Source organism: Protopterus annectens, chromosome 1.part1 (assembly GCF_019279795.1).
Source record: "Protopterus annectens isolate FY-2018-M chromosome 1.part1, PAN1.0, whole genome shotgun sequence".
In the NCBI taxonomy this organism is placed as follows: domain Eukaryota; kingdom Metazoa; phylum Chordata; order Ceratodontiformes; family Protopteridae; genus Protopterus; species Protopterus annectens.
This window is the reverse complement of record NC_056726.1, coordinates 1,890,725,448-1,890,743,380: the sequence shown is the minus strand read 5'-3', so window position 1 is coordinate 1,890,743,380 and position 17,933 is coordinate 1,890,725,448.

The window sequence follows — 17,933 nt, the reverse complement described above, 5'->3', positions numbered from 1 at the left end:
AATACATAATGAAAACAGCAGTTTATTATTTTCACATGCAATAATGTAAACCCAGGCGAGTAAAGTGTCAGTTACCAATTCAAAAATAACAGTCCAGATACTCATGTGCGGTAATTGAAGCACAAGCAGGCTCCTCAAAACTCCATACACTACGCTGGTAAAATACTGGTTCGCAAAATATCACACTGGTCACAATAAAACAAAGATGAATGTTCTTTAATCGGTACAGTTAGCGCTTTCACCTCCTCGGCTTCATCAGACTGACAGTCTGATGAAGCCGAGGAGGTGAAAGCACTAACTGTACCGATTAAAGAACGTTCATCTTTGTTTTATTGTGACCAGTGTGATATTTTGCGAACCAGTTTATTATTTTGTTTAGGATGTTAACCTGGAGGGATTGATATCAATATACTTTGTATGTATGTGTTTTATGCAGGATGCATTAGCAACCCCAAGCTCTCAACTAGAAAATGTAAATTAAAAAAAACATGTTCTGTTGTGTATATGCTGTAGTTAGGCTAGTCTATGTATTCTACAATAACAATAGCAAACATCAGCTATTATCTCTTCATTATGACTTACAGAGCTGGACTTAACAAAGGTTGCCAACTTTACCTGCACAATTTAACTTTCATAATATTCAACATACGACGCTGACGCCAGTGATATTATAATCTGCTCAGATGTAAGGGAAAGATGGAGATCTTGAAGAAAATAGGCAAATTTAGAAAAACTGAAATGGCACATTCAGCAGAGGACAAAACCAAATGCATTTCATTTTTTCTGTATAGAGGGAAAATAAACATCTGTTGATGAAATGCCGAGAAGATGTCAAGGGAATATAATGTGCATAAGTACACAACAAAGTAAACTATTACAAGTATATATGCATCAAGTGGCACTTTTGTTCTAGAAACTACTCATCATTATGAAACACCATATATTATTATGCCATACTCCATCAAAAAACACTCTTGAACATGTAGAGCTAATCACAATTACTCAAGCAGGGACCAGTCCCTGGCCAAATGTAATATTAGTATGAACTGATATATACCCACCCTAAGATAGTGTAAGAACCTTTTTTAATAACTTTTGTCTATATTGTAGAGGTTTGTTTAGAAGGATATATGCATATGTGAAAACAGGGTAATGTGCAATTATAGAGTAATCCGAGCCTGCTAAGAAAGTACTGGTCTTTCTAATTCTGCTTGGTACTGTAGTGTAGCAGCTTGAAAGCAATGCATGGCGATACATCTACAGAATTATTCCAAGAAATGTATTTATTTCCTGAGATGTATTTTTATTGTTGAGTAAACTTTAAAGTCATCTGTGAGGATTGCTTGTTTGGCACCATGCAGCAATTTTCGTGAATGAAAACAAAAGAAAAATGTGCAGAAGAATGAAAGATGACTTTGCCTTCCAAAATCTCTTCTGCCATGTACATCTAATATAATGCAGGCTGTCTCCAGCTGTGCTGCAATTTTCAGGACTGAAAGCACATAAATAGCTTAGCAGAGTTTAACATGAACTATATGTATATTTGTTTTGTATTGTGAAAAATGTTGTCAACCGATGTGCTGCTGTGCTGCTGTCTGAAAATTCAAACTTGAAAAGTGTTGCTAAAGGTCAATGCCCAGTAAGGGCTCTGCAGTTTAAATGTAACAAAATGTGATTTTTATTGTGAATACCTTGTGTCAACGTAACATGAATTCTCCACTTGCCATCAAGGGAATCTAAGTAAACAACTAATTATTAATAGATTTTATCTATAGATAATATTGTGCCATTGCACTAGATTTTTAAATAACATTAAATTGTTTTATATCTACTGCAGATGCGATAAATATTAATTGATTTATTTTTCATCACATTTATAAGCTTTTGACAGGTGCTTTTATTGATTTACTTTCCTTATTCTTGACACTGTACATTAATACAGTAATATCTATTTTATTATTACCTGCTACAATGACAAACAGCATGTTCTTGCATAATCCTATCTCTGAATATTGAGTTCTGTTTGAAGTGCTTTGCCTATGCTGGCCATGGGTCTACTACATATGTTCATGTGCTATTCATTTATAAAAGATTTACTCACTGCCACATGCTTTAAATGGCAAGTGTGTTAACTCCCAGTCACCCAATCATACTTAATTGCCTAGCACTCCCATCACCCAACCCTATTAAACTGTAAAGACCTACCAGAGCCATAACATTAAGTCTAAAACTCCCTGTCAACTCCTAACCCTAACATGAGTCCTCTGTACCTAGCCCTAACCATTAAACTGTACCATCCCCTCCTTAAACTTAAAGTCCCCAGTTGTTCCTAACCCTAAAACTCCATTCCCCCTTCCTGACCTTAAAGTCACAAATTAATCCCAAAAATGTAAAACCTCCCCAACTGATAACTGATAAAAGGAAGAACTCCTGCAGTATCAGGAATCTTTGGAAATAAGTTCATAAGCCCTGTGAAATTTTAAAGACTTTTACACATTTAAGCCCTCAGACAAGTACACAATAAGCCTTCCACCAGCAGTTCCCAACTTGGATGGGTTGAATCAGCCTTCTGCTCCCTCTACAGTGCATGAAAGTGGTTTTGAGCTAAAGTGCAGTAACAAATGCTTTAAAAAAAAGATATAACTCCTGCAATATCAGGAATCCTTGGAAATAAGTTCACAAACCCAGAGAAATGTTCACAAATACAGAAAAATGTACATAAACATGGGGAAACTACTACAAACATGGAAAAACTTTGAAAAACTTAGAAATATGTTGGTAAATTCTGGAGAACCTTGGCAAACCTAAAACAGCTTTTGCAGTATCAGAGGAGGTTAGGAAATATCATAATACTGTTAAATGACCTAAGAATAGAACAGTAACAGACAGATTGTGTTTCTTTAACAAGTGTAGGCTGAAAAACAGTGATACAGTGATAAGTTCAATCAAATCAATAAATGCATCACAGAAGTGTTAAATAGCACTGAGATAGTTAGAGCAAGAGCAAAAAAAAGGATTGCTGCTGACTGTCCCACAATATATTTGGTTAAGGTTCTATATAGTATGCTATTTTATCAGTAAGTAAACACTACATATGCAAAGAGGATGTGATCTAAACTAAAAGAGCTCTAAATTGAAAGTGAACTCTCTAGAAGAAATAATTTCTACATGGCATACAGCTTCCTGTAATCAGTTCATTATAATTTAAAGGCACATACCTCATAATCTACATCCCTGTGTTTTAGATACTTATATTTAAATTATGATATACCAAAGAATAAAAAAGTTACACAAACAAACCATTTAGCAAAAACTGCAAGGAAGTCCCAGCCAAGCAAGAACCTTAACTGTATAATACCTTAAACCTCCCAACATACCAGTACTTTAGCTACATAGCTTCTAAACACCCATGACTTTTCAGTTTCTACTTTTTAAATCTTTATGTGTACATTCAGGCCTATTAAGCCAAACACCACAAGCTGTAGGCATGCATACCTTCATCTTTTTTCAAACTTGTCAGTAAAGCATAAATTAATTCTTTAGCTGTACTTTAGCTTAAAATCAAAACTGAAGTTCATAAATATTATGGTCCCTGTATATGTCTATGAATCGGCATATATAACATATCTATCTATAGACACACACACACACACACACATACACACACGCACATGCACGCACAGATAGATAGATAGATAGATAGATAGATAGATAGATAGATAGATAGATAGAGATATCATACACACATATAGATATAGATGGGTCTACTTCAGAAGACCAACAAACCAAGACTGAATCCCAAAAGACTGAAAATTCAAAATACTGAACACATTTTTAATGCAGGGGGCAAGCCCCCCATGCACCCCTCATGTGTCATGTGGGGGGCTGCACCCCCACACCCCCTGCTAACTATAAATACCAACTCCAAAATCAGACAACAGTGTGGAAGGGGCAAATTTCATCATTCAGCATTTTGAATTTTCAGTCTTTTGAGAGTCGGTCTTTTGTTTTTTCAGTCTTCTGAAGTAGACTCATATAGATATAGATAAAGATATAGAAAAAATATAGATATAGATGTATAAGCTGTGTATACATCCTGGAGTCAGCTATTGTCATTTTAAGGGAAGCTTATTTATAAGTTGAATGAATAATATTGATGAGATATATTTTCTGCAAAATAGACTTAGGCAGAGTAAATTAATCACTTTACTTTTGGCAACTACAACTCAATAGACCTGGAGATGCAATATCATTTCAGCTACAATTTATATGGCTAGTAATACACAAATGTTAATCCCAGTAACCACAAAGGCAACAATTAAGTTCAAGTAGCATATCTCTCCATTTCTATACAGAGTGGGACAAACTAAAATATCCTTTCTAGCACATCCATAAGGAAAGGATATAAGTAAGCACACCTCACCACACAATAAAAGAAATATGAATGTTTAAAATAATGGGGGGGTCCCCAAAAATAGGGGCAGATTTAATGTTCTTATAAACATAGAGAGTGCCTAGAATAACATAATTTTGTAAGCATGCATTTTCTGAAGGATATAAATTCTGATACTCAAATGAATGTCATTGTTTAGTGACTTTAGTCCTCAGTGATTTGCCAGCAAACCCCACAGTTATTGAAAAAGAAACCAACAATATGAGGTACAAATCTGGTCATTCTGCAAAAGCTGGACAGTTTAGAGGTATGCACCTAAGTTATTCATCTCTGTATAGTAAGACCTTATCTCCCTTGCAGGACTGCCTTTTGCCTTTTTCAAACCTCCCTGGGATCCACTTCAGACCAAAAGATCAAAGATATCATGAGTAACAACATGTAGAACTTTAAACAGCTGTTCAGTTCTAAACTGCCTGGTTGTTTCTGAGTGAGCATTCTTTACTATCTCTCTCTCTCTCTATATATATATATATATATATATATATATATATGTATATACGGTTCTACTTTAGAACATTGAATTCCCATAATGTCATCTCGCTTAACAGCGAGACGACAACATCCTGACTTTAAAAGAGCGAAAACCCGAAACAGTGAATTTCACCTCTAGGGAAAATAACCACTTAGACACCACTGACAAAAACAAAATACTAAACAAATTAAACCCATCGAGGTGTGGGGCTTCACCCCCTCACACCCCCCCCACAACCCCCCTAATTAAATATTGCAACTCCGAGATTGTACTACAGTGGAGAAAAGGGCAGATATCAGCAGGTGGCCAAGTGGTTAGTTTCCCGGAGGTGAAATTCGCTGTTCTGGGTTTTCACTCTTTTAAAGTTACGGTGTTGTTGTCTCACTGTTAAGCAAGAATACATTATGGAAATTCGATGTTCTAAAGGGGAACCATACATACGCATGTGCGCGCACACACACACACACACACACACACACACACACACACACACACACACACACACACACACACACACACACACACACACACACACACACACATACACACACACACACACACACACACACACACAATCACACACACACACACACACACGCACTATATGGGTTATTACTGCATGCATTTATTTCATCACAAAGCAAAACAGTGATGTTTCACTTGCTGGTACAGTTTGTCAAATTATGTAATGGTTAAAGTTCATCATATTGACTATTACATAATGTGACCCTGGAGTTAATATATTGAATTTCTGGGGGTGCTGTTTTTTATTGTTTTACTTTTCGCAATTGCAAATGTAAGTTATTAGTTTACATTTGTGATTACTTTTTTTTTTAATTGGTTTTAGCAGTGATTAATGGTAATCACTGGTGAGTTTGTGTTTCAGACAAACTCACTGGGGATTATTTATTATAAACTCTTTCCCTCTCTGTTTCTCTCTCTCTCGCTATATATATATATATATATATATATATATATATATATATATATATATATATATATGTGTGTATATATATATATATATATATATATATATATATATGTATACATATATATATATATATATATATATATATATATATGAAATATGAATGATTTATAACAATATACAAACATCAGAACACAGCTGATTGATCCCAACCACTCAAAATCATCATAAAGAAAAGAAAAAAAGTTGCTGAAGGAAATCACTTCACTTTTGTAATTTGTTAACCAAAACCATAACATTAAATTCTGATATACTTTGTCAGAATAGTGATAGGCTAGTGCTATGGAAAAGCTATTTATGTGGTACTGAGTATAATTTAGGATTTTAGAGTCAGAAACAAGGTTAGAATTAGCATACATTAATAAGGTGCTGTATGGGGTTTCAAGTTGAAGAGCTTTGATCACAGCTGAAGCAAGACAGTGTACTTGGTAAGGAGGCAGGTTTATGTCTATAGGAATAATAAAGAGAATTCAAGCTATTCCAGTGGGAAATGAGTTAAATGATCAGCACAATAAGTAAAAAAAATACATCAGCATAATTTGTCTGTACCCAGAGACATGTAACATACTTCTCATGTGGTTGACCAAATTTGCTGATAACTACAGTCTGGACACTGCTATATGTTCATCCACTGATACAGCATTAGCGAGAATATGCACTTACCTGATACACTGAAAATGGCCTCAATTTTAATGGAAAAAATGTAGCATAGTATTTCACACCTCATATCTTTTAAATGCCAGTCTTGTTCGTAGACACAGACCTAAGAAACTTAGGCATTTATGTGGATAAATCTCTCTCACATGATCATCATATTTCCACCATAGTCAAGAAATCATTTTATCTGTCCCAGTTAATTAACAAATACATGTATTTATGACCAAAGGAAGCTATCCTACTATTATATTATTTGTTTAGAAGAATCAGCATGGAATACAATGTTCTGTTTTTGTATGTACAAATCCAAGCATGTCTCTCAAATAGAAAGACCCCAAAGATTTCAAAACAAGAAAATTAGAAGTCTTAAATACTTCAACTATCCCAAAAGATTGGGCTTTCATTATACATAGTAGCCTACTGACTTCTATAAGGTGACTCGTGTCTAGCTTTTTAGGCTATGAAAATACCCAATACAATTTGACCTACTATTTCCTTGCAAAACCAGTGGCTCCATAAATACCTGCATTAGAGACTAAAATCTACACCAAAACCTAAACAAGGGGGGATAGGCTCCTAACACAGAAATAAGTTGTCACTACAGTCAAACAAAGAATTGTTTTGGCTGCATTTAATGCTAGTCTTGATGAATAGATAGGTAGACACACATTTACACCAGGCTTCTCATGTAAAGCCCTGCTTGATTTGGAAGATTAAGTGGTATTAAGTGCCTGACAAGAGTGGCAAGAATGTTTATGTTTCTTTGCTTAAAGCTACATGTCACTAGGCATCTTATGGTCCCTGTAGATCAATGTGTGTATATGTCTTTAAGAAGCTATCCAAGGTTGCATAAGTATATGAATGTTGAGCACTTGCAAGCAAGACTGCTATTTTGTTGTAAGCCATTGAGATGTAAGTATGTGCATTTATGTAAGGTCTGTCTGTTAACTAGTTCATTTATATTTTATGATGCTGATCTTTTCTAAGACAAATTAGGGAAGCTTCCAGTTATGGACTCCATGAAGATTTACCCAGAGTTCAGTCCGGTTAGCAGGCTAGCTCATAAAGTTCTAATAGCCATGCAGGACAGAGTCAAAAGCCAAACTAGATAAAAACTGTGACAAGGTGTGATTTGTCCAGTTGAAGCTTCAACTAAATGCCATTTGGGACAAATTTTGCAAGGGAAATCTTTCAACGTGCAATGGAGCAACTTTTTTCTGGGTATCCTTGTGCTATTAGAGTAGGCAACATACTAGTAGGGGGTCGTGTTGAAGCTGAGCATGACAGAAACCTCAGAAAAGTTCTGGAAAGGGCACGCCAAGTGAATCTTAAGCACAATCCACAGAAATGCAAATTCAAGTTACTTATGTTGGTCATTTATTTACCATTTCAGGCCTACTGTACATCCAGACCCTTAAAAACAAACAGCCATTCCTGAGATGTGAGCTGCAGACAATGTTCAAGCCCTGCAACATTTTCTTGGCATGGTCAACAATCTAGGCAAGTTCATTCCAGACTTGAGCAAACTATCAGCACCACTCAGAGAGCTGACTCGTAAAGATGCATCTTTGTCTTGGTTAGAGCAACACCAGAGAGCATTTGATGCGCTGAAACACCGAATTGCTAGTCCACCATCTCTCAGATACTATGGTGTCCACGAGCCAGTTACTTTTTCATATGATGCTTTGAAATTTGCTCTTGGTGTAGTCATTCTACAAGAGGATCAACCTGTTACCTATGTATCGAGAATTCTTACCCAAACTGAAATGCAGTACACTCAGATTGAGAAAGAGCTTTTGGCAATTGTGTTTGCATGGACAAAGTTCTACGATTATGTTTATGGTAGACCTATCCAGATTGAAGCAGACCGCCAACCTCTAGTCACTATCTTGAGAAAGCCTATGATTTCAGCTCCAGCCAGACTGCAACGCATGATGTTGACACTGCAAAAAGTATAATGTCAATCTTGTCTACAAGAAAGACAAACTTCTTTATCTTGCTGATACATTATCCAGATCACCCAGAAACACCACAGAACAGCATGAGATTGAGAACCTTGATTTTGAATTCATGTAAGTGAGAAATTTGTCTTCCACACATCTTGATGAGTTGAGGGATCACACAGCCACAAATCCATTTTTACAAAGGCTTAACCACTTTATCAATCAAGGATTGCCATCAAAGCAGTCTAGTTTACCTCAAGAAATGCAACCTTATTTTCCATACAGAGATGAGATTTTGTCTGACAATGGTATCATTATGAAAGGTCCAAAAGTAATTGTTCCAAAGTCCTTGCAACAAGAGTGCATTACTATCTTGCATCTTGGTCACCCATGAATTGACTCTACCAAAAGAAGGGCGCAAGGACTAATATTTTGGCATTCTGTGTCACAAGACATTGAGACAGCACTATCATCTTGTTCCATGTGTACTAGTGCAAAGCCACATTAAAAGAAAGAACCACTTCAACTAAACCAGATTCCTGAACTACCTTGGTTGACAGTAGCCACTGACATCTTCTAGTGGAATGGTCAACATTATTTGGTGTTAGTAGACTCTTACTCCAATTGGTTCGAGATTGACCTACTAATCAACCTAGCATCCAGTATTGTCATTACTAAGATGAAGCATCATTTTGCTGTATACCGTAGTCCACACAAAGTTATTTCTGACAATGGCACGCAGTTTACAAGCTAACAGTTCAAAAGATTTGCTGAAGAATGGGACTTTACTCATATCATGAGTAGCCCAGAGTACCCGCAGTTGAATGTTTTGGCAGAAAGTGCAGTTCAAAGTGCAAAACAGTTACTAGATAAGTCAAAACAAGATAATAGTGATGTTTTCCTGAATCTCTTGAATCTCAGACATGTTCCTCATGATAAGCATCTTGGTTCACATGCTCAGAGACTTCTGTTGAGACAAACCAGTACCACATTACCACATTACCAATCAGTAGTCAATTATTGGTCCATGTTTTAAAACAACAGTTCAGTGAAAGCCAATCTGCTGAACAACCGCTTATACCACAAGTCTTACTGTGATAAGACCAGCAAACCACTCAATCCATTAAGAGAAGGCAAAGTGGTAAGGATGCAAATGTCCAGAGGTTATGATCAGATTAGTGTTGTGAAGAATATTTGTCTGGAGCCGAGATCATACATTGTGGAATCACAAGGAGCAGACTTTAGGCAGAACTGGAAATATTTGAGACCGGTGTCTGAGCCTATGCCACAGCACATAGCCTGGAGAAAGACTCTTTAGTTGTCCAGTGTTCCAATTCCAGAGGAAGTTCCAGAGGACATTCCCATTCCTATGATGAATCCAGAAGTTCCTGATACAAGTTGTTCACTGAAGACTGCCCTGTTGCTAAATTCAGTTCAGATTGTTATGATACAAGATTTGATCGTATCTGTAAACAATGTAGCAGATACATGACAACTTGGATATGAACATTGTGGTTTGTTTCTGATGTATATAGTAATGCATGTCTATCTATAATATTGTTTTACAAATGGTAATGTTTTTAAGAGGGAGGATGTAGATCAATGTGTGTATATACCTTTAAGAAGCTATCCAAGGGCTTGCAGAAGTGTATAAATACTGAGCATGTGCAAGCTAGACTGCCATTTTGTAGTAAGCCGTTGAAATGTCCGCATGTATGTATGCAAGGTCTGTCTGTTAACCAGCTTGTTTATATTTTATGATGCTGATATTCATCCTCGTGTGTTTCTATGTATTAAGGCATCTAAACAAAATACCCTGCCTGCTTGTCATCTATGTAAGAGAGGGATGAGTGAAAGTCCCCATGATCACTTGCCTAGTATTATATCTATGTTTCTATGGAGATTATATATCTGGCACTTTCTTTGCAATTAACACCCCCAGATGTGATCTGTGTGTCATCTCAAGTATTTCTGTATGATTAAGAAAAATTCTCAAAACTCATTAAATTGCCTACCACCCACAGATTAATTTATGTGACAGTGAGCAAATGCAATCCAGATTCAGCTATAGCCCCAATGACACAGTCTTCATTATCAAGTAATTAGCATATTTCTGAATCACAGTATTTAATACTATTGCTGTCAGATCTGATGGCAGTAGAGTTTTCCCTGCAGGTCCATCGATTGCATTGAGAATGGTACCCCTCAATATTCCCTCGTACAAACACACATATTCCAACACACTTACATAAAAGAATGTACACACTCACACACATACACATGCACTTACACACACACACACACACACACACACACACACACACACACACACACACACACACACACACACACACACACACACACACACACACACACATATATACAGAAGTATGTATCCACCTTGCAACAAACAAGACCCCAGCAGAGTCAATCACACTCATGGAAACAAATGCCCATTCACCCATAAGCACCGTGTAGCACAAATACATATGAACCCATCCAGCCCCCTAATTTCTATGGAAGTTTTTAATGTCATTAACTTTTTCCTTCAACAGTAGGAAATTACACAGCCAAGTGATTCTCTGAATCATTTGGCACCATACATCAAGAGTTGCTGAAATTTCTGGGGAGATCAGTTGACTAATTAGCATGAGCTTTTTCCCTTGATGCCACTACAGCATGCAGCTTGACCTGTGGACTGCTCTTCATGCAGAGGCTACTGCCACCAGGAAACTTCAGCAGTAGGGCAGTTTAAGAATAAGAGAGTCTTACAGTAAATGGGAAAATGGCAAAGTTAAGGCTTCCTGATCATGGTTAGCCTTCTGAATCTTAGGGTTTTTCTTCACATTTGACCAGTGAATATTATTTTATTGGCTTTGAACATCAAACCATAGATGACATGTATTTCTCCCTTGAAAAAAAAATAAATGTTAAAGTTCTTTCCTTACTGATGATGCTTGCTTACGCTAGTCTTTCTTTGTAAAATCCTTTAGCAATTGCGATTTAAGTTATTGGGCCGGATTTACGAAGGCTTGCACGGAGTGTAAGAACAGTGTAAGACTGCAGACAGGCAATATGTCTGCCGAACAATTAAGCAATAGCCAGTAGGGGCATGCATGAGAACTTCTAAAGCTACTCTTGCATAACAGTGTTATGGTATGCAAATGACCTCATTTGCTGCTGAAAGCTATGCAAATGAGGTAAATTTGCGATCCAGGAAACACTAACCTGTCCGAGTAAGAGTAGTGTTATTTGCAGAAATGTACTCCGTTGGTAATTGAGTATCGTTCTGCAAATAGCAAAATGGAGCAATGACAGCTCCAAATAAAGGATGCATCCAGTTGAGGAAGCATGCCAATGGCCAAATATAAGGCCATTGGCATTTATACATGTTGCAAAATAATAAAAAATAATTTTTTTTCAACCCCTATCTCCGATGTTTAAGCGTAGCGCAGCGCCACGCAAACGTGCGGCACTCTAAAAACCAGAAAAATAAATAAATAAAAGCCAAAAATAGGCATTTTATTAAAAATATCCATCTGCCATGCAAGTGAATGGCAGGCTGAAGACAACATGGCTACTGAGTAGTGGTTGCTAAGGGGGGAAGCTCAGTGTGAGAGATGTAACCAAGCATTAGTAGGCAATCCTATGCAAATGAGTATAAGGATAGTGAATCCCAATTTTCCCTGCTATGTGAACCATGTCCCTAGAGTGTAAGAGTAGTTTTAGGGGAGTAACAGAGTAGAAGATAGGTGACGTCATGGGGGGGTATGTATCAATGACTGTAAGCTTATTGGAGCAGAGTGGCATGTGTTTGCTGTGAGTTACTCAGGACTGGAAGAGGCGTGTCTACAGTTGTCTGAACTGAAACCCAGAAACCGAAGGCGTATGCTGTGGCTACAACCAAAGTTTCTTGCAAAGATGCTTACACTGTGTGCACACGTGTGCATGCCTGTAAACCCGTGTAAGCCTGTGTGTGCGCGTGTGCGCCCGTGTAAGCCTGTGTAAGGTTGTGTAAGCCTATGTGCATGGATGTGCACCCGCCTAAGCCTGTGTAAGCCTGCGTAAGGCTGTATGCATGCATGTGCACTTGTGTGCGCGTGTTTGCGCTTGTTTGCACGGCGCTGCCCCCTGTGGAAACAGAAAGGGAAAAGGAAGGAAAAGCAGTAGTAGGAAGTTAACCAAGGAGAACTAGCAGAGCTGCCAGGTGAAATCAATCAGAATCAGCCAATTACACAGGCAGTACACTAGCCCAGCCCAGCACAGCACTTAAAACAATGCAAACAACATTCCCCCATGTTTTACTCAGAAACACTGCAACACTGCAGTATACAAAGAGAAGTGAAAGCAAAGCACATACACTGGTTCAGTAGGAACCCTGGAAATGATACCTCTCTCTGACTCGCACATAAAATAAAAGGGATGCCTAACTTGACACTACCTGTTTCCAAACATGTATAGGGAGTGTAGTATGTGCATCTGACATAGGCAGCCCTGCAGCACCACCGGAGGCATGATTGCCATGTTGTAAGCAATATAAAGCAGTGCTAAGCAGCATCTACCAATATTTAGTATATGTAAACAAAATTGCCCGTGCCAACTAGCGCAATGTTGGGCAATGATGAGCAATGTTGGGCAAGGTCGGGCAAAGTCGTGCAAAGTTGAGCAAAGACAGGTAAACATGCTCATATTAGCTTTACTGTCCCTTAAGCAGTCTGGTCTGCCCAGTATGAAAATAAAAAGCAGTGACAGGGCTCAAACCCAGGAGACTGTGCACTATAGTCACAATACTGAACCACTAAGCCATGAGAGCATTTCAGTAGCACAGACACAGCAGGACAATTGTACAGTAATGCAATCACAAAGAAATGCTGTAACTTGCCCCTAAAGACACATATGGGTAACCTCCCCCACAGGCCTATGCAGACAGAGAACATCAGGCCAGGCGGTGTGATGTGGGTTGTGTAGGCTATGAAGTTGCAATCTAATATATGTGTCATTGGACGGTAAGAAGTGTAGTACAGTAGTGTGCCTCAAGCCAGTATGATAGGCAACAGTACAGACTGAAATGGTGTACCGTACATAGCAGTGCAGGCATAGCAAATGTGTATAAATGTCAGGTGAACCCCTCATCATATGTACACCCACAGTAACAATCAAGTATGCCCCTGGGTAGAAATGTAAAAAGCATAGCTCCCCCGGCCCCTGTATGTAGAAATGTTGATAAGTCTATGCAAAGTGTCTCATGGAAGCCCTGCAGGCACAGCATGATCCTTGTTGATCTATGACACAAAGGTGAGACCTGCTGTAAAAATACAACCTGATTTTCCATACACATATAGTATAAATGTCTATACTGGGTGTGCTCACACACTCCAACAAATGTAGTGGATTTCATTCAGCATCACACAAAAAGGTCATACTGGGCATGCTCACACACTTAAAAAACGAAGCAAATGTCAGGCAACAACATACTGAAAGGTAATACTGGGCATGCTCACACACTTATGCCAAATACGGAGGTGATAATAAGGGATCTATGGACAAATGTGGATAGACATCTCTACTTCCAGAAACACATTCAAAAAGTTGTCAGAAAATCATGCTATTTGTTCACAAAAACTGCCAAGGTCCGTGCTTGTAGGTCAAAGGAGGTTCCCAGTACTCATCAGTCAATCAGACCCATCAGAGAGTACCACAACACACTTGCAATGAATCTGACTAGGCACGTTCAGCAGCCAGAAAGACCACTGAAGTACCCTAACAAGAGGATTACTGGCCTCAAACAGTAGCCCCATGCAACAAGACTGAATGTAACATAATCTGTACTCTGTTGCATACTGTCTACTCAGGAGATCACTGCCCAACAGACAGGTCCATGTCATGGCTACACTCAGATCTGTTCTGAGTTACAGCTCAATGGCACTAAATATACAGACCCAACTGATATTGGCAACATCCTGGCAGATAGAATCAGTGTTAACTGTACCCTCCTCTCACCCATGAAAGAGTACATCTCTATAATGGAAGACTGCAAGGTTGCTGTCATCACAGCTGCACAGGTAAAAAACACTCTCCAAAGCCAGTATCACAGCAGCCATAGGACCAGATAACTTCACAGGCTGTGTTCCAAACAAACTACAGATCAAACAGGCCCCACACTGACGTACGATGTGCAGTCATAGCCTCACCTCATGCTTTGTGCCTGTTGAATGGTGCACAGTGATGGTTATCCAACTATACAAGTGTGGAGGCACCACAGACCCCAGGAACTAGCACCCCATTAGCCTGATGAGCCTGCTCTTCAAGGCCATGGTACGTATCATCATACAACATATATAAATTACATTTGTAATCCCCAAACTCTGGACCACAACCATGTTGGGTTTGTAAAATGCAGACCATGTCATCTAAACCTGACAGATGACACTGAAGCAGTCAACAGAACCGTCAACAAGGGTAAGGTGTTTCACACAGCCTATGTTGATCCTGCCACGGCTTACAACCCCACCGGACACTCTGAACATATAGATAAACCCACTAAATTAGGTATAAATTCCTATGTAACAAGATGTGCTGCCAACAGGCTTACTTACAGAACACACACTGTGAAAGTAGCAGACTCCAAGTATGACTTTGGACCAGTGATGACTGCAGTACCACAAGGTCAAGTCCTGTGTCTTGTCCTGTATAGTATCTACTTCCCTGAAGTAAACCTCAACATGGAAGGTATGTGGCTACTGAAGTTTCCAGAGGACTGCAAGCTAGGAGCCATAATTGTAAACACTACAGATGTGGACATCCTACAAAAGGGCCTCACTGAGACAGATAGCTGTTGTTAAAGCCATGGGCTCTAGCTCAATGCCAAAAGGTGCATTGTCATCCCCTTTGTTAAAAACTCTGTAGCCAAGAACGACAACATAGGCGGTAGTATACTTAACACTGAAAGTGTGACAAGAGACCTTGGGTCACAGGTGGACACTGGACACAACTGTGATAATCACATCCCCACAGTAGTCAGAAAACCCTGCTATGTGGCACACCTCATCGCAAAATGTGTCTCATGCAGAATAGAAGAGGACATTCTTCCCTACTACTCATCACTCACTAGAACTATAATAGAGTACAACGCCACTTTTGCTATGTACCTCACAAGACAACTACAGCAACTGGAAAGCCTGCAGCAATACCTCACAAAGAGCATTAGAGGCCTGAAATACATGCCATACACAGACCATCACAAAATGCTCCATCAGTACTCCCTTGCATATCGCCTACTCAGATGTGTTCACTGCCTAACATACAAAGCTATGTCAAACGCAGAGCTGTTGGACATGCTCCACGTAAAACACTCACAATCCCTCTGACCTTTGGACTCTAAACCAAGAGTGAAATACAAAAGGAAGGGGTGTACCCATTTACCTTATGGATAACCACACCTTCAGGTTAGTGGCACAGCATGAGGCCTTGGTGACCATGCAAGTGCAACTAACACTGGGCAAAGCTGCTCATCAGATTGTAGCCTGCTACAGATCACCTACCTTGTCACAAGAAACTCACTCTGTATTCCTGAGAACAGTGGAAAATATAAAGGTCCTATCAAACACCATTATATGAGGTTATTACAACTACCCAAACATTGAGTGGGAGAATTACTTGTGTACAATGTCCTTTGCCCAATGTTTCCTAGAGTTTAAAAGCTCTAACACCCTGGAACAGCTGGTCACCATGCCCACTAGAGGTGACACCATACTGGACATGATCATCACCAACATGGGGTACCAGTGTTCCACAACAGAGATAAAACCCTCGCTGGTAATATCAGATCATAAAGTAATCACACTGGACATCCACATCCCGCACCCCCACCCAGTCAATGAAACCACCGTGAAGACATTTTCAAAAGCCAACTGCACATGTCCCAAGACAAAAGTGGAAAGTTCCAAAGACCTCTTGCTATAGGAGAATGGTATACAATCTGCCAAATCAGTTACAAGTGCATCCTATGAGCATCTACAGGGATGCATGGATCGAGATATCACAAATAAAACCAAGATGCACTCCAACAAAAATAAGAAAACAATCTGGTGGTTGTTGGCTATAAGTAAGCTAGACAACAGAAGGAGGAAACTAACACCTGATAGAGCCAGCTTCACTAAAGGAAAGGCATCACTGATCATCATTAGGAAGAATCAATAATCGCTCATAAAATAATTCAAGGACACTTTGAAAAGACAAATTGCCAAGGACTGTAAGAATAACAACCACAAAGCCTGTGGTAGCTATACCAGACATGTAGGTGTCAACTTCCAAATATGCCGTCAGCTACTGACAACTGGCAAGGAATACACTCAACCAACTTTCATTGCCCACATCCTTGGGGGCAAGTTCAGTGTAAACTTCCCCCATCACCCCCAAAAGGGCCTGTGTCCATCACAGAAGGATGCAGAGCCCCAGACGTCATGGACATGCAGGTAAAGACAGCCCTCTCCAAAGCCAAGAACACAGCATCAATGGGACTGGATAGTGTCCCAGGCTGCGTCTTACACTAGTGCCAAAAGGAACTACACCCTCACCTACATTTACTGCCCAGACTCAATCGTACCACAGGGCATGTACCCAAAGAATGGCATACACTAACAGTCATCCAGCTCCACAAAGGGGGTGCCACAACAGAACCTGGAAACCATTGCCCTATATGTCTACTCAGCTTGGTCTACAAAGCTATTGAGCAAATAGTCATGGAACCCATAAACAGAGACATTGGGGCCCTACAGACACTGGACTCTACACAACCTCACCGTGTTAAAGGCAGATCCTGCCTCCTAAACATAGTTGACTTACTTCAAACAGTTACCAAAGACATAGATGGAGGTGAAAGTAGTCCACACAGCCTACCTGGACCTCACTAAGGACTTTTTACACCATTCCCCAATCTATCATCATGGACAAGCTTACCAGCCTGAACATCAACAGCTATGTCACAAGATGTGTGGCTAAGTGGCTCTCAGATCAAACACACATGTTCAGAGTTGTGGGTGCCATGTCTGACTCTAAGACAGTCACAAATGGCATCCCACAGGTCTTGGTTCTGGGACCCCACCTGTTCAGTAGACACTGCTCAGAGGTACAGACAAGCACAGGAGTAGTATGGCTGAACAGGTTTGCAGATGACTGCTAACTGTGGTCCATAATCTACTCAATGGCTGACACACACATCCTCCAGAAGGGGCTTACAGAGACAGATATCTGGTGTCAAAACAATGCCCCAAGAAGAATGACAAAGAATGCATAGTCATCCCCTTTGGCTAAAACAAAGTGCAAACAAATTACCACATAGGTGGTACTCCAGTATGTATGGAGAAAGTCATGAAGGCCCTGGGGACACAGTTAGATAGTAAACTCTCCTTTGATGATCAC